This window comes from Acipenser ruthenus, chromosome 35 (assembly GCF_902713425.1).
Source record: "Acipenser ruthenus chromosome 35, fAciRut3.2 maternal haplotype, whole genome shotgun sequence".
In the NCBI taxonomy this organism is placed as follows: Eukaryota; Metazoa; Chordata; class Actinopteri; order Acipenseriformes; family Acipenseridae; genus Acipenser; species Acipenser ruthenus.
In genome coordinates this window covers 6,310,703-6,332,609 of record NC_081223.1, presented here as the reverse complement: position 1 = coordinate 6,332,609, position 21,907 = coordinate 6,310,703, and the positions used below count along the sequence as shown (strand labels likewise).

The following is a 21,907-nucleotide window of genomic DNA, read 5'->3' as shown; positions in this document are numbered from 1 at the left end:
CTAATTCAGTACAGTCCAGTCTTATCTAACAGCACTGTACTGGAGATCTGAGAGCCCGTTTATTCAATACAGTCCAGTCTAATCTAACAGCACTGTACTGTACTCATGATCTGAGAGCCAGCTAATTCAATACAGTCCAGTCTAATCTAACAGCACGGTACTGTACTGGGAATCTGAGAGCAAGCTAATTCAATACAGTCCAGTCTAATCTAACAGCACTGTACTGTACTGGGGATCTGAGAGCCAGCTAATTCAATCCAGTCCAGTCGAATCTAACAGCACGGTACTGTACTGGGGATCTGAGAGCCAGCTAATTCAATACTGTCCAGACTAATCTAACAGCACTGTACTGGGGATCTGAGAGCCAGCTAATTCAATACAGTCCAGTCTAATCTAACAGCACGGTACTGTACTGGGGATCTGAGAGCCAGCTAATTCAATACAGTCCAGTCTAATCTAACAGCACGGTACTGTACTGGGGATCTGAGAGCCAGCTAATTCAATACAGTCCAGTCTAATCTAACAGCACGGTACTGTACTGGGGATCTGAGAGCCAGCTAATTCAATACAGTCCAGTCGAATCTAACAGCACTGTGCTGTACTGGGGATCTGAGAGCCAGCTAATTCAATACAGTCCAGTCTAATCTAACAGCACTGTACTGTACTGGGGATCTGAGAGCCAGCTAATTCAATACAGTCCAGTCTAATCTAACAGCACGGTACTGTACTGGGGAACTGAGAGCCTGCTAATTCAATACAGTCCAGTCTAATCTAACAGCACTGTACTGTACTGGGGATCTGAGAGCCAGCTAATTCAATACAGTCCAGTCTTATCTAACAGCACTGTACTGTACTGGGGATCTGAGAGCCAGCTAATTCAATACAGTACAGTCTAATCTAACAGCACAGTACTGTACTGGGGATCTGGGAGACAGCTAATTCAATACAGTCCAGTCGAATCTAACAGCACTGTGCTGTACTGGGGATCTGAGAGCCAGCTAATTCAATACAGTCCAGTCTAATCTAACAGCACTGTACTATACAGGGGATCTGAGAGCCAGCTAATTCAATACAGTCCAGTCGAATCTAACAGCACTGTGCTGTACTGGGGATCAGAGAGCCAGCTAATTCAATACAGTCCAGTCGAATCTAACAGCACTGTACTGTACTGGGGATCTGAGAGCCAGCTAATTTAATACAGTCCAGTCTAATCTAACAGCACGGTACTGTACTGGGGAACTGAGAGCCAGCTAATTCAATACAGTCCAGTCTAATCTAACAGCACTGTACTGTACTGGGGATCTGAGAGCCAGCTAATTCAATACAGTCCAGTCTAATCTAACAGCACTGTACTGTACTGGGGATCTGAGAGCCAGCTAATTCAATACAGTCCAGTCTAATCTAACAGCACAGTACTGTACTGGGGATATGGGAGACAGCTAATTCAATACAGTCCAGTCGAATCTAACAGCACTGTGCTGTACTGGGGATCTGAGAGCCAGCTAATTCAATACAGTCCAGTCTAATCTAACAGCACAGTACTGGAGATATGAGAGCCAGCTAATGCAATACAGTCCAGTCGAATCTAACAGCACGGTACTGTACTGGAGATATGAGAGCCAGCTAATTCAATACAGTCCAGTCTAATCTAACAGCATGGTACTGTACTGGTGATCTGAGTGCCAGCTTATTCAATACAGTCCAGTCTAATCTAACAGCACGGTACTGTACTGGTGATCTGAGAGCCAGCTAATTCAATACAGTCCAGTCTAATCTAACAGCACGGTACTGTACTGGGGATCTGAGAGCCAGCTAATTCAATACAGTCCAGTCTAATCTAACAGCACTGTACTGTACTGGGGATCTGAGAGCCAGCTAATTCAATACAGTCCAGTCTAATCTAACAGCACGGTACTGTACTGTACTGGACATTTTGGTAGGGGCTGTGTTCACATGCGACAATTGACAAGCTCTTACCAAGATGGCAGCCCAACAACAAACAGAAAAAAAACGAGAAAATATTTTAACTTTTGTCATTCTTTTAACAAAAAAATAAAAACATTCCGTGTTGTATTGTGTTGTATTTTTGTAAAAAAAAACAAAACAAACATGTTGAATAAATGCTTTATTTAAAAAAAAAAAAAAACCTAAAAAAACATCTTTTGTGTTTCCTCTTTTCAAGCAAAATCCAATGGGACTTTATTTGATTTCATGCCAAACACACATACATCAAATATATTTCTGTCAATAAAAACATAATCCTTAAAGGTGATTAAATTAGTTTTATCTTTTCTTAATGAATGTCTTTTAAATTTGTAAAATTATAACCCATTAAAATAGAACAAATCGACAGAAATTAATGCATTTGTCGCTCGTTACCCTTTTTCATTTTTTTATTATTATAAAGTCCAGCCACTGTAAAATATCAGAAATTATCGCGATCGCTAAAACCCAGCCCATCACAGATGCATCATGGGAACAAAGAACAGTCGTTTGAAATTGAATACGAATATATTCAATATTTGACCAAAAAAGAGGGGATATGGCAGGAAGACAAGTAAGAGAATAATCTTTTTTTATTGTATTTTCTTAATTAAACAGGAAATAGAAAACTTTTTTTTTTCTCAGCGTCTTTTCTGTGTTTTCAACGTGTTGTGTTGTCAGGATACCGTACACACTTAACTCGCTCAGTCAAAAATAGATTTTTTGAAGCTTAACTATTTAATTTATTTTTTGGTAATATTTTAAAAAAATCTCCCAATTTGGAATATCCAATTGTTTTTTTTATGGCGCTGCTGCAGCTTCCCGTATCGACTCGGGAGAACGAAGACTCATCATGCGCATCCTCTGAAACAAACGCCGTCAGCCACCCTCCTCTTGTCACACTGCAACAGCAAAGCCAGCCGCACCTGGCTGTAGCGGTGTTGGAGGAAACGCAGTTCTGCCCACAACTCGCAGGAGACCGGTCGCCACAGGAGTTGCTGGAGCTTGTTGAGACAATGATTACCAAGCTGACCTAAACCCTCCCAACCCGGGTGGCACTCTGCCAACTGTGCGCCGCCCCCTCGGCGTTCCTGTCGGCGATGGCATAGTCTGGATTGGAACCAGCGATCTCCAGGCTATAAGGCACACCCTGCAATTCAGATGAAGCGCCTCAGCTGGATGCGCCACGCTCCCCCCAACAATTCAGCAATTCAGTAGGCTACGTTTGACCCGTTCAGTTAATCAGTGCAGTGTTTTTCACTAGTTTTCTGTTAGGTTATCATCTGTTTTCTTTCTCAGTATTAGCCGTGATTTCCTGGAAAATGTGACAGTGGCGACCTGCAAGTTTGGTCCATCCATAATTAAATACTCTACTGCAGTTACTGCTTGCTCTTAAATATAACTCTATTTAATGTATTGCAGCTGCTCTTATTTAAACTGCCTTTACATTGATTTCCACATTCCATTTTTGCACTCGTTATTCGTCCGATTTGATCTCCATTCTGCTTCCAAGCTGATGGCTGGGAAGCCTATTGTTTCTGTTAGGATTAAATAGCTACGTATTTTGAAATAAAGATGTATTCATTATTATGAACGTTAACAGAAAGTATATTGTATTTACTTTTCCCATGTGTGCTTGCATTGTACAAATCTGACAGTTTCAACAAAGGCATTTGACTTGGGTTCATTAGTTAGCCTATACTGCCATCTACAGCATTACTGCGGGAGCCGTTTACTTCTTTTGGATATTTTCACAAATAACCGTGCGAGCATGTAGTCGTGGCCGAGTGGTTAAGGCGATGGACTTGAAATCCATTGGGGTTTCCCCGCGCAGGTTCGAATCCTGCCGACTACGTATGCTTTGTTTTTAATTGATTGTATGTGTTCATTGTTAATACATGTTTAAAGCACAGGAAGTCTGAAATATTACTGGTTGTAGTTCATATCGCTTCAGTTCATTTTGTTAAAGATTGTTCATTTTGGCACCATTACAAATGCTGTGGTTTCTTTAAAGAAGAAAAGCCATGGCCCGTACGGGGATCAAACCCGCAACCTTGGCGTTATTAGCACCACGCTCTAACCAACTGAGCTAACCGGCCACACACTCAAAACTTGATACTAGAACCCGAGGAAAATAAGTCCTGCGGACATTATGATTGTTCTACCAAGATGTTCTCATGTTAAACTGAACAATAACACATTCAAAGTATTGGAAAGGCATAATTAGAGGCCTCGTCATAATGATGCAGTTTAACAGTGTGAAGGATGTGGTGAGGTGCAGGCTTGCGGTGACTTTCTCTCATTTAACGACCTTGTGATTTGAATACTAACAAGAAAAACAAATCAAATTACCAAGCATTCGATGGACGTTTTAAGAAATAAATAAACAAAAAGATTTGTCAGAAGTGGGATTCGAACCCACGCCTCCAGAGAGACTGCGACCTGAACGCAGCGCCTTAGACCGCTCGGCCATCCTGACTTACACCGACGACTTTGCACAACACTGCAGTACACTGCTGAACCTCCAATGTCTGACGCTACAGTAAATCACCTGGTGTGTGCGTGAACTTATTCTTTTTCTGTTTATATTAAGGAGGGCGACCTGTTTCGTCACATTCTATATGGGATCACAAGGACACTCCTCTTACAGACAGAAAATATACGGCAAACAGAGCGATCGCTTCACGGTTAGAAACAAATCAGAACAGTCTGTTAGCAAATTAACTTCATGAAAAAAACACACAGGACTTACATAAATGTTACAGATATGTTTCGTAGACACAAAAGTTGTAACATAATTGAGTACATTTGTAAACTATCCGCCAGTAACAGACATTATCTCACATTATCTCTAGTTTCAAACGCATTATCACAGGCGGCACAATTACGACATGGAAAAAATCCAGTATATTTGTCCAGTACACCGAGATCTCTCGAACGTTTCAATGAGTCAGCCCTTAATAAACACACTCCGTGTTCATTTCTGTGTATATGACATTGTCTATACACAATACCTGCCATGTAAGCCTATTGGTATCAAACCGATCACAATTAATGTGATCCGTGTTTTCAGTCAGAATGATAGTTTTAATCAATCGTCGAAAAAGCAGCAGTGCTTTGCAACTGTAGTTCGTCTTGCGTACCTTCAGGCAAGATACCCACTCAGAACGTGTCCGCTTCCTCCAGCCCCCTAAGGAACACTGGAGGGGTCATCAATAACAGGGAGCAGTTGGCCAAAAAACAACACTCACTGCCTCCTTCACGCTCAAAAGTGAACACTCTCACTCTTCCTCGTGGATAGCGAGTCCAAACACTTTAAAAACGCATTTCGCTAGCAAATCGCTATAGAAATGATCTCTGAAAGTATTGTTTTATGGGCAAGTGGCCGACCGTCTCCCTCCAACTCTGAGTGGCACCGGCAGCTGTGCCGCTGAGAAATTAACAGGGACTTTCATATAATGCAATTGCTGTTGCCCAGTGAGGTGTTACAACAACATTTAAAACTCATTCCAAACTGCAGGCGGTTAAAAGCTTAATTGGGTTCAAGTTTCTCGTATGATTTAAAAAGTAGGAGCCAGTTGCCTCATTTGCATTGTCTGCCTTCCTCCTTTGCACTGTGAAGTCTATCAAATTTGTGCTTAAAATCTGAATACGATTCCCATTTGAATCGTGTATATTTGGTTTCCATTTTAGCAATATGCATACACACTGTTCTGTTGAGCTCCCAGGGTGTTATCTAATAAAACACCATAATCGGTTAGCACGATCGGCTGTTAATCGAAATTTTGGTGTTTCAAGCCCACGCAGAGATGATGCTTTTTGCATTTCTTTATCGCATTAGAAAATGGCACTATAATACGTTTTTATTTCCTCCAATTACACTAAAGAAAAAATGTGCTGTTTTTTTAATTCAAAAAATTAATTAAGAACAAATAACCCTAGTCGTGCTGTATACAAAAACCCGGTATCGAAGCAGGGACCGTTATAGTCTAACGCTCTCCCAACTGAGCTATTTCAGCTTGACGCGATGTTGCTATCGAGACAGCATTCTTTTCGTCAATCGCCTTTTTGTCAAGCCAGTAAACCTGCATGTAATGAGAAACGTTCAACAGTTCGGAAACACCACAATAGAATCCAATGCCTTTGCAAATGTGTTTCCAAACTGTTAGTTTTTCTCCCAAATGCGGTTTCTCAAAAAATGGTTTTGCCTACTTTTTATTATTATTATTACTTTTTCCAGAGTAAGACCAAAAGGCAAACATCCAGGAAATAGTTAAACACTGCTACAGCGCTTGAACTGTCTCAGCAAACATTTAGCTCTAAAACGTGTACATTAACAGTCTATTAACATCTTTAACACAATCATCTGTGTTCCAATAGCGGTTAATCCACATGGTGATCAATAAAGTGAATGTTGGCTTTGTTCACATATTCGCAAGACGTTTTCACGATTCACGCATATTCTGAACAAGCACACTAGAATATGGTAATGAAAGGAAAGGAAAATAACTGCTTTATTGGCTCTGGTCTTGTATCGTCACCTTGATTACTGTCCGTAAGAAAGTGGCATTAATCAAAAACCTAATTATGTAAGGTTCCCAATGCGCAAATACGCAGCATACTTAAACTTCTTCACAATCTTAAATCTTCCCACATGAATGTCAAATACGTACTGACAAGTACGGCCCTTTCCCAGTGTAACACTCTGCTGTGTTTGAACAGCAACGATGGCTTGGATATGATGTATTAAACCACGATACTATTGTTCCCACTTTCTTTATTACTACCAAATGTGCTTTTCGCGTCAGCCCTTGTGGCCTAATGGATAAGGCACTGGCTTTCTAAGCCATGGATTGTGGTTTCGAGTCCCATCTGGGGTGTGATTTTGTTATAGGAGGCTGTGTGGTCCAGTGGTTAAAGATAAAGGGCTTTTAACCAGGAGGTCCCCCGGTACAAATCCCACCTCAGCCACTGACTCATTGTGTGACCCTGAGCAAGTCACTTAACCTCCTTGTGCTCCGTTTTTCGGGTGAGATGTAAATGTAAGTGACTCTACAGCTGATGCATAGTTCACACACCCTAGTCTCTGTAAGTTGCCATGTGTATAATAAAAACGAACATAATTATGGTATGTTTTATTAGCATGAAATACTTTGTAGATCTTGTTATCTGCTAAGTCCGCTCACGCTAGCCAGAACGTGCTCGAGTGCTCTGGCAACAGCCATGAAGCAAGTCAATTTTTCAGTTCAATTAAATAACTACTTTGTTTTTGGGGGTGTTTCTTGAAAAGATCAGTTAAATAGCTACGTATTTTGAAATAAAGATGTATTCATTATTATGAACGTTAACAAAAATAATATTTTATTTACATTTCCCACGTGTGCTTGCATTGTACAAATCTGACAGTTTCAACAAAGACATTTGACTTCGGTTCATTAGTTAGCCTATACTGCCATCTACAGCATTACTACGGGTTTCGTTTACTTCTTTTGGATATTTCACAAATAATCGTGCGAGCATGTAGTCGTGGCCGAGTGGTTAAGGCGATGGACTAGAAATCCATTGGGGTTTCCCCGCGCAGGTTCGAATCCTGCCGACTACGTAAGCTTTGTTTTTAATTGATTGTATGTGCTCATTGTTAATACATGTTTAAAGCTCAGGAAGTCTGAAATATTACTGGTTGTACTTCATATCGCTTCGGTTCATTTTGTTAAAGAATGTTCATTTTGGCACCATTACAAATGCTGTGGTTTCTTTTAAGAAGAAAAGCCGCGGCCCGTACGGGGATCGAACCCGCGACCTTGGCGTTATTAGCACCACGCTCTAACGAAACTGAGCTAACCGGCCACACATTCAAAACTTGATACTAGAACCAGAGGAAAATAAGTGCTGCGGACATTATGATTGTTCTACCAAGATGTTCTCATGTTAAACTGAACAATAACACATTCAAAGTATTGGAAAGGCATAATTAGAGGCCTCGTCATAATGAGGCAGTTTAACAGTGTGAAGGATGTGGTGAGGTGCAGGCTTGCGGTGACTTTCTCTCATTTAACGACCTTGTGATTTGAATACTAACAAGAAAAACAAATCAAATTACCAAGCATTCGGTGGACGTTTTAAGAAATAAATAAACAAACAGATTTGTCAGAAGTGGGATTCGAACCCACGCCTCCAGAGAGACTGCGACCTGAACGCAGCGCCTTAGACCGCTCGGCCATCCTGACTTACACTGACGACTTTGCACAACACTGCAGTACACTGCTGAATCTCCAATGTCTGACTACAGTAAATCACCTGGGGGGTGTGTGAACTTATTCTTTATCTGTTTATATTAAGGAGGGCGACCTGTTTCGTCGCATTCTATATGGGATCACAAGGACACTCCTCTTACAGACAGAAAATATACGGCAAACAGAGCGATCGCTTCACGGTTAGAAACAAATCAGAACAGTCTGTTAGCAAATTAACTTCATGAAAAAAAACACACAGGCATTACATAAATGTTACAGATATGTTTCGTAGACACAAAAGTTGTAACATAATTGAGTACATTTGTAAACTATCCGCCAGTAACAGACATTATCTCACATTATCTCTAGTTTCAAACGCATTATCACAGGCGGCACAATTACGACATGGAAAAAATCCAGTATATTTGTCCAGTACACCTAGATCTCTCGAACATTAAAATGAGTCAGCCCTTAAAAAAACACTGTCCGTGTTCATTTCTATGTATATGACATTGTCTATACACAATACCTGTCATGTAAGCCTATTGGTATCAAACCGATCACAATTAATGTGATCCATGTTTTCAGTCAGATTGATAGTTTTAATCAATCATCGAAAAAGCAGCAGTGCTTTGCAACTGTAGTTCGTCTTGCGTACCTTTAGGCAAGATACCCACTCAGAACGTGTCTGCTTCCTCCAGCCCCCTAAGGAACACTGGAGCGGTCATCAATAACAGGGAGCAGTTGGCCAAAAAAAACAAAAAACACTCGCTGTCTCCTTCACGCTCAAAAACGAACACTCTCACTCTTCCTCGTGGATAGCGAGTCCAAACACTTCATAAACGCATTTCGCTGGCAAATCACTATAGAAATGATCCCGGAAAGTATTGTTTTATGGGCAAGTGGCCGACCGTCTCCCTCCAACTCTGAGTGGCACCGGTAGCTGTGCCGCTGACAAATTAACAGGAGCTTTCATATAATGCAATTGCTGTTGCCCAGTGAGGTGTTACAACAACATTTCAAACTCATTCCAAACTGCAGGCGGTTAAAAGCTAAATTGGGTTCAAGTTTCTCGTATGATTTAAAAAGTAGGAGCCAGTTGCCTCATTTGCATTGTCTGCCTTCCTCCTTTGCACTGTGAAGTCTATCAAATTTGTGCTTAAAATCTGAATACGATTCCCATTTGAATCGTATATATTTGGTTTCCATTTTAGCTCTATGCATACACACTGTTCTGTTGAGACTCCCAAGGTGTTATGTAATAAAACACCATAATCGGTTAGCACGTTGGGCTGTTAATCGAAATTTTGGTGTTTCAAGCCCACGCAGAGATGATGCTTTTTGCATTTCTTTATCGCATTAGAAAATGGCACTATAATACGTTTTTATTTCCTCCAATTACACTGAAGAAAAAAATGTGCTGTTTTTTTAATTCAAAAAATTAATTAAGAAAAAATAGCCCTAGTCGTGCTGTTTGCAAAAACCCGGGATCGAAGCAGGGACCGTTACAGTCTGAGCTATTTCAGTTGGACGCGATTTTGCTATCCAGGCCGCATTCTTTTCGTCAATCGCCTTTTTGTCAAGCCAGTAAACCTGCATGTAATGAGAAACGTTCAACAGTTCGGAAACACCACAATAGAATCCAATGCCTTTGCAAATGTGTTTCCAAACTGTTAGTTTTTCTCCCAAATGTGGTTTCTCAAAAAATGGTTTTGCCTACTTTTTATTATTATTATTACTTTTTCCAGAGTAAGACCAAAAGGCAAACATCCAGGAAATAGTTAAACACTGCTACAGGGCTTGAACTGTCTCAACAAACGTTTAGTGGTTAAAGATAAAGGGCTTTTAACCAGGAGGTCCCCCGGTACAAATCCCACCTCAGCCACTGACTCATTGTGTGACCCTGAGCAAGTCACTTAACCTCCTTGTGCTCCGTTTTTCGGGTGAGATGTAAATGTAAGTGACTCTACAGCTGATGCATAGTTCACACGCCCTAGTCTCTGTAAGTTGCCATGTGTATAATAAAAACGAACATAATTATGGTATGTTTTATTAGCATGAAATACTTTGTAGATCTTGTTATCTGCTAAGTCCGCTCACGCTAGCCAGAACGTGCTCGAGTGCTCTGGCAACAGCCATGAAGCAAGTCAATTTTTCAGTTCAATTAAATAACTACTTTGTTTTTGGGGGTGTTTCTTGAAAAGATCAGTTAAATAGCTACGTATTTTGAAATAAAGATGTATTCATTATTATGAACGTTAACAAAAATAATATTTTATTTACATTTCCCACGTGTGCTTGCATTGTACAAATCTGACAGTTTCAACAAAGACATTTGACTTCGGTTCATTAGTTAGCCTATACTGCCATCTACAGCATTACTACGGGTTTCGTTTACTTCTTTTGGATATTTCACAAATAATCGTGCGAGCATGTAGTCGTGGCCGAGTGGTTAAGGCGATGGACTAGAAATCCATTGGGGTTTCCCCGCGCAGGTTCGAATCCTGCCGACTACGTAAGCTTTGTTTTTAATTGATTGTATGTGCTCATTGTTAATACATGTTTAAAGCTCAGGAAGTCTGAAATATTACTGGTTGTACTTCATATCGCTTCGGTTCATTTTGTTAAAGAATGTTCATTTTGGCACCATTACAAATGCTGTGGTTTCTTTTAAGAAGAAAAGCCGTGGCCCGTACGGGGATCGAACCCGCGACCTTGGCGTTATTAGCACCATGCTCTAACGAAACTGAGCTAACCGGCCACACATTCAAAACTTGATACTAGAACCAGAGGAAAATAAGTGCTGCGGACATTATGATTGTTCTACCAAGATGTTCTCATGTTAAACTGAACAATAACACATTCAAAGTATTGGAAAGGCATAATTAGAGGCCTCGTCATAATGAGGCAGTTTAACAGTGTGAAGGATGTGGTGAGGTGCAGGCTTGCGGTGACTTTCTCTCATTTAACGACCTTGTGATTTGAATACTAACAAGAAAAACAAATCAAATTACCAAGCATTCGGTGGACGTTTTAAGAAATAAATAAACAAACAGATTTGTCAGAAGTGGGATTCGAACCCACGCCTCCAGAGAGACTGCGACCTGAACGCAGGGCCTTAGACCGCTCGGCCATCCTGACTTACACTGACGACTTTGCACAACACTGCAGTACACTGCTGAATCTCCAATGTCTGACGCTACAGTAAATCACCTGGGGGGTGTGTGAACTTATTCTTTATCTGTTTATATTAAGGAGGGCGACCTGTTTCGTCGCATTCTATATGGGATCACAAGGACACTCCTCTTACAGACAGAAAATATACGGCAAACAGAGCGATCGCTTCACGGTTAGAAACAAATCAGAACAGTCTGTTAGCAAATTAACTTCATGAAAAAAAAAACACACAGGCATTACATAAATGTTACAGATATGTTTCGTAGACACAAAAGTTGTAACATAATTGAGTACATTTGTAAACTATCCGCCAGTAACAGACATTATCTCACATTATCTCTAGTTTCAAACGCATTATCACAGGCGGCACAATTACGACATGGAAAAAATCCAGTATATTTGTCCAGTACACCTAGATCTCTCGAACATTAAAATGAGTCAGCCCTTAAAAAAACACTGTCCGTGTTCATTTCTATGTATATGACATTGTCTATACACAATACCTGTCATGTAAGCCTATTGGTATCAAACCGATCACAATTAATGTGATCCGTGTTTTCAGTCAGATTGATAGTTTTAATCAATCATCGAAAAAGCAGCAGTGCTTTGCAACTGTAGTTCGTCTTGCGTACCTTTAGGCAAGATACCCACTCAGAACGTGTCTGCTTCCTCCAGCCCCCTAAGGAACACTGGAGCGGTCATCAATAACAGGGAGCAGTTGGCCAAAAAAAAAAAAAACACTCGCTGTCTCCTTCACGCTCAAAAACGAACACTCTCACTCTTCCTCGTGGATAGCGAGTCCAAACACTTTATAAACGCATTTCGCTGGCAAATCACTATAGAAATGATCCCGGAAAGTATTGTTTTATGGGCAAGTGGCCGACCGTCTCCCTCCAACTCTGAGTGGCACCGGTAGCTGTGCCGCTGACAAATAAACAGGAGCTTTCATATAATGCAATTGCTGTTGCCCAGTGAGGTGTTACAACAACATTTCAAACTCATTCCAAACTGCAGGCGGTTAAAAGCTAAATTGGGTTCAAGTTTCTCGTATGATTTAAAAAGTAGGAGCCAGTTGCCTCATTTGCATTGTCTGCCTTCCTCCTTTGCACTGTGAAGTCTATCAAATTTGTGCTTAAAATCTGAATACGATTCCCATTTGAATCGTATATATTTGGTTTCCATTTTAGCTCTATGCATACACACTGTTCTGTTGAGACTCCCAAGGTGTTATGTAATAAAACACCATAATCGGTTAGCACGTTGGGCTGTTAATCGAAATTTTGGTGTTTCAAGCCCACGCAGAGATGATGCTTTTTGCATTTCTTTATCGCATTAGAAAATGGCACTATAATACGTTTTTATTTCCTCCAATTACACTGAAGAAAAAATGTGCTGTTTTTTTCATTCAAAAAAATAATTAAGAAAAAATAGCCCTAGTCGTGCTGTTTGCAAAAACCCGGGATCGAAGCAGGGACCGTTACAGTCTGAGCTATTTCAGTTAGACGCGATTTTGCTATCCAGGCCGCATTCTTTTCGTCAATCGCCTTTTTGTCAAGCCAGTAAACCTGCATGTAATGAGAAACGTTCAACAGTTCGGAAACACCACAATAGAATCCAATGCCTTTGCAAATGTGTTTCCAAACTGTTAGTTTTTCTCCCAAATGTGGTTTCTCAAAAAATGGTTTTGCCTACTTTTTATTATTATTATTACTTTTTCCAGAGTAAGACCAAAAGGCAAACATCCAGGAAATAGTTAAACACTGCTACAGGGCTTGAACTGTCTCAACAAACGTTTAGTGGTTAAAGATAAAGGGCTTTTAACCAGGAGGTCCCCCGGTACAAATCCCACCTCGAAACTGAGCTAACCGGCCACACATTCAAAACTTGATACTAGAACCAGAGGAAAATAATTGCTGCGGACATTATGATTGTTCTACCAAGATGTTCTCATGTTAAACTGAACAATAACACATTCAAAGTATTGGAAAGGCATAATTAGAGGCCTCGTCATAATGAGGCAGTTTAACAGTGTGAAGGATGTGGTGAGGTGCAGGCTTGCGGTGACTTTCTCTCATTTAACGACCTTGTGATTTGAATACTAACAAGAAAAACAAATCAAATTACCAAGCATTCGGTGGACGTTTTAAGAAATAAATAAACAAACAGATTTGTCAGAAGTGGGATTCGAACCCACGCCTCCAGAGAGACTGCGACCTGAACGCAGCGCCTTAGACCGCTCGGCCATCCTGACTTACACTGACGACTTTGCACAACACTGCAGTACACTGCTGAATCTCCAATGTCTGACTACAGTAAATCACATGGGGGGGGTGTGAACTTATTCTTTATCTGTTTATATTAAGGAGGGCGACCTGTTTCGTCGCATTCTATATGGGATCACAAGGACACTCCTCTTACAGACAAGAAAATATACGGCAAACAGAGCGATCGCTTCACGGTTAGAAACAAATCAGAACAGTCTGTTAGCAAATTAACTTCATGAAAAAAAAACACACAGGCATTACATAAATGTTACAGATTTGTTTCGTAGACACAAAAGTTGTAACATAATTGAGTACATTTGTAAACTATCCGCCAGTAACAGACATTATCTCACATTATCTCTAGTTTCAAACGCATTATCACAGGCGGCACAATTACGACATGGAAAAAATCCAGTATATTTGTCCAGTACACCTAGATCTCTCGAACATTAAAATGAGTCAGCCCTTAAAAAAACACTGTCCGTGTTCATTTCTATGTATATGACATTGTCTATACACAATACCTGTCATGTAAGCCTATTGGTATCAAACCGATCACAATTAATGTGATCCATGTTTTCAGTCAGATTGATAGTTTTAATCAATCATCGAAAAAGCAGCAGTGCTTTGCAACTGTAGTTCGTCTTGCGTACCTTTAGGCAAGATACCCACTCAGAACGTGTCTGCTTCCTCCAGCCCCCTAAGGAACACTGGAGCGGTCATCAATAACAGGGAGCAGTTGGCCAAAAAAAACAAAAAACACTCGCTGTCTCCTTCACGCTCAAAAACGAACACTCTCACTCTTCCTCGTGGATAGCGAGTCCAAACACTTTATAAACGCATTTCGCTGGCAAATCACTATAGAAATGATCCCGGAAAGTATTGTTTTATGGGCAAGTGGCCGACCGTCTCCCTCCAACTCTGAGTGGCACCGGTAGCTGTGCCGCTGACAAATAAACAGGAGCTTTCATATAATGCAATTGCTGTTGCCCAGTGAGGTGTTACAACAACATTTCAAACTCATTCCAAACTGCAGGCGGTTAAAAGCTAAATTGGGTTCAAGTTTCTCGTATGATTTAAAAAGTAGGAGCCAGTTGCCTCATTTGCATTGTCTGCCTTCCTCCTTTGCACTGTGAAGTCTATCAAATTTGTGCTTAAAATCTGAATACGATTCCCATTTGAATCGTATATATTTGGTTTCCATTTTAGCTCTATGCATACACACTGTTCTGTTGAGACTCCCAAGGTGTTATGTAATAAAACACCATAATCGGTTAGCACGTTGGGCTGTTAATCGAAATTTTGGTGTTTCAAGCCCACGCAGAGATGATGCTTTTTGCATTTCTTTATCGCATTAGAAAATGGCACTATAATACGTTTTTATTTCCTCCAATTACACTGAAGAAAAAATGTGCTGTTTTTTTCATTCAAAAAAATAATTAAGAAAAAATAGCCCTAGTCGTGCTGTTTGCAAAAACCCGGGATCGAAGCAGGGACCGTTACAGTCTGAGCTATTTCAGTTAGACGCGATTTTGCTATCCAGGCCGCATTCTTTTCGTCAATCGCCTTTTTGTCAAGCCAGTAAACCTGCATGTAATGAGAAACGTTCAACAGTTCGGAAACACCACAATAGAATCCAATGCCTTTGCAAATGTGTTTCCAAACTGTTAGTTTTTCTCCCAAATGTGGTTTCTCAAAAAATGGTTTTGCCTACTTTTTATTATTATTATTACTTTTTCCAGAGTAAGACCAAAAGGCAAACATCCAGGAAATAGTTAAACACTGCTACAGGGCTTGAACTGTCTCAACAAACGTTTAGTGGTTAAAGATAAAGGGCTTTTAACCAGGAGGTCCCCCGGTACAAATCCCACCTCGAAACTGAGCTAACCGGCCACACATTCAAAACTTGATACTAGAACCAGAGGAAAATAATTGCTGCGGACATTATGATTGTTCTACCAAGATGTTCTCATGTTAAACTGAACAATAACACATTCAAAGTATTGGAAAGGCATAATTAGAGGCCTCGTCATAATGAGGCAGTTTAACAGTGTGAAGGATGTGGTGAGGTGCAGGCTTGCGGTGACTTTCTCTCATTTAACGACCTTGTGATTTGAATACTAACAAGAAAAACAAATCAAATTACCAAGCATTCGGTGGACGTTTTAAGAAATAAATAAACAAACAGATTTGTCAGAAGTGGGATTCGAACCCACGCCTCCAGAGAGACTGCGACCTGAACGCAGCGCCTTAGACCGCTCGGCCATCCTGACTTACACTGACGACTTTGCACAACACTGCAGTACACTGCTGAATCTCCAATGTCTGACTACAGTAAATCACATGGGGGGTGTGTGAACTTATTCTTTATCTGTTTATATTAAGGAGGGCGACCTGTTTCGTCGCATTCTATATGGGATCACAAGGACACTCCTCTTACAGACAAGAAAATATACGGCAAACAGAGCGATCGCTTCACGGTTAGAAACAAATCAGAACAGTCTGTTAGCAAATTAACTTCATGAAAAAAAAACACACAGGCATTACATAAATGTTACAGATTTGTTTCGTAGACACAAAAGTTGTAACATAATTGAGTACATTTGTAAACTATCCGCCAGTAACAGACATTATCTCACATTATCTCTAGTTTCAAACGCATTATCACAGGCGGCACAATTACGACATGGAAAAAATCCAGTATATTTGTCCAGTACACCTAGATCTCTCGAACATTAAAATGAGTCAGCCCTTAAAAAAACACTGTCCGTGTTCATTTCTATGTATATGACATTGTCTATACACAATACCTGTCATGTAAGCCTATTGGTATCAAACCGATCACAATTAATGTGATCCGTGTTTTCAGTCAGATTGATAGTTTTAATCAATCATCGAAAAAGCAGCAGTGCTTTGCAACTGTAGTTCGTCTTGCGTACCTTTAGGCAAGATACCCACTCAGAACGTGTCTGCTTCCTCCAGCCCCCTAAGGAACACTGGAGCGGTCATCAATAACAGGGAGCAGTTGGCCAAAAAAAAAAAAAACACTCGCTGTCTCCTTCACGCTCAAAAACGAACACTCTCACTCTTCCTCGTGGATAGCGAGTCCAAACACTTTATAAACGCATTTCGCTGGCAAATCACTATAGAAATGATCCCGGAAAGTATTGTTTTATGGGCAAGTGGCCGACCGTCTCCCTCCAACTCTGAGTGGCACCGGTAGCTGTGCCGCTGACAAATAAACAGGAGCTTTCATATAATGCAATTGCTGTTGCCCAGTGAGGTGTTACAACAACATTTCAAACTCATTCCAAACTGCAGGCGGTTAAAAGCTAAATTGGGTTCAAGTTTCTCGTATGATTTAAAAAGTAGGAGCCAGTTGCCTCATTTGCATTGTCTGCCTTCCTCCTTTGCACTGTGAAGTCTATCAAATTTGTGCTTAAAATCTGAATACGATTCCCATTTGAATCGTATATATTTGGTTTCCATTTTAGCTCTATGCATACACACTGTTCTGTTGAGACTCCCAAGGTGTTATGTAATAAAACACCATAATCGGTTAGCACGTTGGGCTGTTAATCGAAATTTTGGTGTTTCAAGCCCACGCAGAGATGATGCTTTTTGCATTTCTTTATCGCATTAGAAAATGGCACTATAATACGTTTTTATTTCCTCCAATTACACTGAAGAAAAAATGTGCTGTTTTTTTCATTCAAAAAAATAATTAAGAAAAAATAGCCCTAGTCGTGCTGTTTGCAAAAACCCGGGATCGAAGCAGGGACCGTTACAGTCTGAGCTATTTCAGTTAGACGCGATTTTGCTATCCAGGCCGCATTCTTTTCGTCAATCGCCTTTTTGTCAAGCCAGTAAACCTGCATGTAATGAGAAACGTTCAACAGTTCGGAAACACCACAATAGAATCCAATGCCTTTGCAAATGTGTTTCCAAACTGTTAGTTTTTCTCCCAAATGTGGTTTCTCAAAAAATGGTTTTGCCTACTTTTTATTATTATTATTACTTTTTCCAGAGTAAGACCAAAAGGCAAACATCCAGGAAATAGTTAAACACTGCTACAGGGCTTGAACTGTCTCAACAAACGTTTAGTGGTTAAAGATAAAGGGCTTTTAACCAGGAGGTCCCCCGGTACAAATCCCACCTCGAAACTGAGCTAACCGGCCACACATTCAAAACTTGATACTAGAACCAGAGGAAAATAATTGCTGCGGACATTATGATTGTTCTACCAAGATGTTCTCATGTTAAACTGAACAATAACACATTCAAAGTATTGGAAAGGCATAATTAGAGGCCTCGTCATAATGAGGCAGTTTAACAGTGTGAAGGATGTGGTGAGGTGCAGGCTTGCGGTGACTTTCTCTCATTTAACGACCTTGTGATTTGAATACTAACAAGAAAAACAAATCAAATTACCAAGCATTCGGTGGACGTTTTAAGAAATAAATAAACAAACAGATTTGTCAGAAGTGGGATTCGAACCCACGCCTCCAGAGAGACTGCGACCTGAACGCAGCGCCTTAGACCGCTCGGCCATCCTGACTTACACTGACGACTTTGCACAACACTGCAGTACACTGCTGAATCTCCAATGTCTGACTACAGTAAATCACATGGGGGGTGTGTGAACTTATTCTTTATCTGTTTATATTAAGGAGGGCGACCTGTTTCGTCGCATTCTATATGGGATCACAAGGACACTCCTCTTACAGACAAGAAAATATACGGCAAACAGAGCGATCGCTTCACGGTTAGAAACAAATCAGAACAGTCTGTTAGCAAATTAACTTCATGAAAAAAAAACACACAGGCATTACATAAATGTTACAGATTTGTTTCGTAGACACAAAAGTTGTAACATAATTGAGTACATTTGTAAACTATCCGCCAGTAACAGACATTATCTCACATTATCTCTAGTTTCAAACGCATTATCACAGGCGGCACAATTACGACATGGAAAAAATCCAGTATATTTGTCCAGTACACCTAGATCTCTCGAACATTAAAATGAGTCAGCCCTTAAAAAAACACTGTCCGTGTTCATTTCTATGTATATGACATTGTCTATACACAATACCTGTCATGTAAGCCTATTGGTATCAAACCGATCACAATTAATGTGATCCATGTTTTCAGTCAGATTGATAGTTTTAATCAATCATCGAAAAAGCAGCAGTGCTTTGCAACTGTAGTTCGTCTTGCGTACCTTTAGGCAAGATACCCACTCAGAACGTGTCTGCTTCCTCCAGCCCCCTAAGGAACACTGGAGCGGTCATCAATAACAGGGAGCAGTTGGCCAAAAAAAACAAAAAACACTCGCTGTCTCCTTCACGCTCAAAAACGAACACTCTCACTCTTCCTCGTGGATAGCGAGTCCAAACACTTTATAAACGCATTTCGCTGGCAAATCACTATAGAAATGATCCCGGAAAGTATTGTTTTATGGGCAAGTGGCCGACCGTCTCCCTCCAACTCTGAGTGGCACCGGTAGCTGTGCCGCTGACAAATAAACAGGAGCTTTCATATAATGCAATTGCTGTTGCCCAGTGAGGTGTTACAACAACATTTCAAACTCATTCCAAACTGCAGGCGGTTAAAAGCTAAATTGGGTTCAAGTTTCTCGTATGATTTAAAAAGTAGGAGCCAGTTGCCTCATTTGCATTGTCTGCCTTCCTCCTTTGCACTGTGAAGTCTATCAAATTTGTGCTTAAAATCTGAATACGATTCCCATTTGAATCGTATATATTTGGTTTCCATTTTAGCTCTATGCATACACACTGTTCTGTTGAGACTCCCAAGGTGTTATGTAATAAAACACCATAATCGGTTAGCACGTTGGGCTGTTAATCGAAATTTTGGTGTTTCAAGCCCACGCAGAGATGATGCTTTTTGCATTTCTTTATCGCATTAGAAAATGGCACTATAATACGTTTTTATTTCCTCCAATTACACTGAAGAAAAAATGTGCTGTTTTTTTCATTCAAAAAAATAATTAAGAAAAAATAGCCCTAGTCGTGCTGTTTGCAAAAACCCGGGATCGAAGCAGGGACCGTTACAGTCTGAGCTATTTCAGTTAGACGCGATTTTGCTATCCAGGCCGCATTCTTTTCGTCAATCGCCTTTTTGTCACGCCAGTAAACCTGCATGTAATGAGAAACGTTCAACAGTTCGGAAACACCACAATAGAATCCAATGCCTTTGCAAATGTGTTTCCAAACTGTTAGTTTTTCTCCCAAATGTGGTTTCTCAAAAAATGGTTTTGCCTACTTTTTATTATTATTATTACTTTTTCCAGAGTAAGACCAAAAGGCAAACATCCAGGAAATAGTTAAACACTGCTACAGGGCTTGAACTGTCTCAACAAACGTTTAGTGGTTAAAGATAAAGGGCTTTTAACCAGGAGGTCCCCCGGTACAAATCCCACCTCGAAACTGAGCTAACCGGCCACACATTCAAAACTTGATACTAGAACCAGAGGAAAATAATTGCTGCGGACATTATGATTGTTCTACCAAGATGTTCTCATGTTAAACTGAACAATAACACATTCAAAGTATTGGAAAGGCATAATTAGAGGCCTCGTCATAATGAGGCAGTTTAACAGTGTGAAGGATGTGGTGAGGTGCAGGCTTGCGGTGACTTTCTCTCATTTAACGACCTTGTGATTTGAATACTAACAAGAAAAACAAATCAAATTACCAAGCATTCGGTGGACGTTTTAAGAAATAAATAAACAAACAGATTTGTCAGAAGTGGGATTCGAACCCACGCCTCCAGAGAGACTGCGACCTGAACGCAGCGCCTTAGACCGCTCGGCCATCCTGACTTACACTGACGACTTTGCACAACACTGCAGTACACTGCTGAATCTCCAATGTCTGACTACAGTAAATCACATGGGGGGTGTGTGAACTTATTCTTTATCTGTTTATATTAAGGAGGGCGACCTGTTTCGTCGCATTCTATATGGGATCACAAGGACACTCCTCTTACAGACAAGAAAATATACGGCAAACAGAGCGATCGCTTCACGGTTAGAAACAAATCAGAACAGTCTGTTAGCAAATTAACTTCATGAAAAAAAAACACACAGGCATTACATAAATGTTACAGATTTGTTTCGTAGACACAAAAGTTGTAACATAATTGAGTACATTTGTAAACTATCCGCCAGTAACAGACATTATCTCACATTATCTCTAGTTTCAAACGCATTATCACAGGCGGCACAATTACGACATGGAAAAAATCCAGTATATTTGTCCAGTACACCTAGATCTCTCGAACATTAAAATGAGTCAGCCCTTAAAAAAACACTGTCCGTGTTCATTTCTATGTATATGACATTGTCTATACACAATACCTGTCATGTAAGCCTATTGGTATCAAACCGATCACAATTAATGTGATCCGTGTTTTCAGTCAGATTGATAGTTTTAATCAATCATCGAAAAAGCAGCAGTGCTTTGCAACTGTAGTTCGTCTTGCGTACCTTTAGGCAAGATACCCACTCAGAACGTGTCTGCTTCCTCCAGCCCCCTAAGGAACACTGGAGCGGTCATCAATAACAGGGAGCAGTTGGCCAAAAAAAAAAAAAACACTCGCTGTCTCCTTCACGCTCAAAAACGAACACTCTCACTCTTCCTCGTTGATAGCGAGTCCAAACACTTTATAAACGCATTTCGCTGGCAAATCACTATAGAAATGATCCCGGAAAGTATTGTTTTATGGGCAAGTGGCCGACCGTCTCCCTCCAACTCTGAGTGGCACCGGTAGCTGTGCCGCTGACAAATAAACAGGAGCTTTCATATAATGCAATTGCTGTTGCCCGGTGAGGTGTTACAACAACATTTCAAACTCATTCCAAACTGCAGGCGGTTAAAAGCTAAATTGGGTTCAAGTTTCTCGTATGATTTAAAAAGTAGGAGCCAGTTGCCTCATTTGCATTGTCTGCCTTCCTCCTTTGCACTGTGAAGTCTATCAAATTTGTGCTTAAAATCTGAATACGATTCCCATTTGAATCGTATATATTTGGTTTCCATTTTAGCTCTATGCATACACACTGTTCTGTTGAGACTCCCAAGGTGTTATGTAATAAAACACCATAATCGGTTAGCACGTTGGGCTGTTAATCGAAATTTTGGTGTTTCAAGACCACGCAGAGATGATGCTTTTTGCATTTCTTTATCGCATTAGGAAATGGCACTATAATACGTTTTTATTTCCTCCAAT

The 21,907-nt window shown here is 40.4% G+C and overlaps 20 non-coding genes across 20 annotated transcripts; 3 read left to right on the top strand and 17 right to left on the bottom strand.

The window, feature by feature from the left end:
- Positions 1–3,756: 3,756 nt before the first annotated feature.
- Positions 3,757–3,838, top strand: trnas-uga (transfer RNA serine (anticodon UGA)). The gene has a single exon. It is a non-coding gene; the product is annotated as a tRNA-Ser (tRNA).
- A 170-nt stretch (positions 3,839–4,008) lies between these two features.
- On the bottom strand, positions 4,009–4,082 carry trnai-aau (transfer RNA isoleucine (anticodon AAU)). The gene has a single exon. It is a non-coding gene; the product is annotated as a tRNA-Ile (tRNA).
- Positions 4,083–4,380: 298 nt separating this feature from the next.
- trnal-cag (transfer RNA leucine (anticodon CAG)) lies at positions 4,381–4,462 on the bottom strand. The gene has a single exon. It is a non-coding gene; the product is annotated as a tRNA-Leu (tRNA).
- A 678-nt stretch (positions 4,463–5,140) lies between these two features.
- Positions 5,141–5,356, bottom strand: LOC117395817 (small nucleolar RNA U3). Its single transcript, XR_004543728.2, has one exon. It is a non-coding gene; the product is annotated as a small nucleolar RNA U3 (small nucleolar RNA).
- Positions 5,357–7,503: 2,147 nt separating this feature from the next.
- Positions 7,504–7,585, top strand: trnas-aga (transfer RNA serine (anticodon AGA)). The gene has a single exon. It is a non-coding gene; the product is annotated as a tRNA-Ser (tRNA).
- Positions 7,586–7,755: 170 nt separating this feature from the next.
- Positions 7,756–7,830, bottom strand: trnai-aau (transfer RNA isoleucine (anticodon AAU)). The gene has a single exon. It is a non-coding gene; the product is annotated as a tRNA-Ile (tRNA).
- A 298-nt stretch (positions 7,831–8,128) lies between these two features.
- trnal-cag (transfer RNA leucine (anticodon CAG)) lies at positions 8,129–8,210 on the bottom strand. Its single transcript has one exon. It is a non-coding gene; the product is annotated as a tRNA-Leu (tRNA).
- Positions 8,211–8,888: 678 nt separating this feature from the next.
- LOC117395673 (small nucleolar RNA U3) lies at positions 8,889–9,110 on the bottom strand. Its single transcript, XR_009310348.1, has one exon. It is a non-coding gene; the product is annotated as a small nucleolar RNA U3 (small nucleolar RNA).
- Positions 9,111–10,650: 1,540 nt separating this feature from the next.
- On the top strand, positions 10,651–10,732 carry trnas-aga (transfer RNA serine (anticodon AGA)). The gene has a single exon. It is a non-coding gene; the product is annotated as a tRNA-Ser (tRNA).
- Positions 10,733–10,902: 170 nt separating this feature from the next.
- On the bottom strand, positions 10,903–10,977 carry trnai-aau (transfer RNA isoleucine (anticodon AAU)). Its single transcript has one exon. It is a non-coding gene; the product is annotated as a tRNA-Ile (tRNA).
- A 298-nt stretch (positions 10,978–11,275) lies between these two features.
- Positions 11,276–11,357, bottom strand: trnal-cag (transfer RNA leucine (anticodon CAG)). Its single transcript has one exon. It is a non-coding gene; the product is annotated as a tRNA-Leu (tRNA).
- A 682-nt stretch (positions 11,358–12,039) lies between these two features.
- LOC131705391 (small nucleolar RNA U3) lies at positions 12,040–12,260 on the bottom strand. Its single transcript, XR_009310347.1, has one exon. It is a non-coding gene; the product is annotated as a small nucleolar RNA U3 (small nucleolar RNA).
- Positions 12,261–13,562: 1,302 nt separating this feature from the next.
- On the bottom strand, positions 13,563–13,644 carry trnal-cag (transfer RNA leucine (anticodon CAG)). Its single transcript has one exon. It is a non-coding gene; the product is annotated as a tRNA-Leu (tRNA).
- Positions 13,645–14,324: 680 nt separating this feature from the next.
- On the bottom strand, positions 14,325–14,546 carry LOC131705378 (small nucleolar RNA U3). The gene has a single exon (XR_009310333.1). It is a non-coding gene; the product is annotated as a small nucleolar RNA U3 (small nucleolar RNA).
- A 1,302-nt stretch (positions 14,547–15,848) lies between these two features.
- On the bottom strand, positions 15,849–15,930 carry trnal-cag (transfer RNA leucine (anticodon CAG)). Its single transcript has one exon. It is a non-coding gene; the product is annotated as a tRNA-Leu (tRNA).
- A 680-nt stretch (positions 15,931–16,610) lies between these two features.
- On the bottom strand, positions 16,611–16,831 carry LOC131705390 (small nucleolar RNA U3). Its single transcript, XR_009310346.1, has one exon. It is a non-coding gene; the product is annotated as a small nucleolar RNA U3 (small nucleolar RNA).
- Positions 16,832–18,133: 1,302 nt separating this feature from the next.
- Positions 18,134–18,215, bottom strand: trnal-cag (transfer RNA leucine (anticodon CAG)). The gene has a single exon. It is a non-coding gene; the product is annotated as a tRNA-Leu (tRNA).
- A 680-nt stretch (positions 18,216–18,895) lies between these two features.
- LOC131705375 (small nucleolar RNA U3) lies at positions 18,896–19,117 on the bottom strand. The gene has a single exon (XR_009310331.1). It is a non-coding gene; the product is annotated as a small nucleolar RNA U3 (small nucleolar RNA).
- A 1,302-nt stretch (positions 19,118–20,419) lies between these two features.
- On the bottom strand, positions 20,420–20,501 carry trnal-cag (transfer RNA leucine (anticodon CAG)). The gene has a single exon. It is a non-coding gene; the product is annotated as a tRNA-Leu (tRNA).
- Positions 20,502–21,181: 680 nt separating this feature from the next.
- On the bottom strand, positions 21,182–21,402 carry LOC131705442 (small nucleolar RNA U3). The gene has a single exon (XR_009310398.1). It is a non-coding gene; the product is annotated as a small nucleolar RNA U3 (small nucleolar RNA).
- Positions 21,403–21,907: the final 505 nt, after the last annotated feature.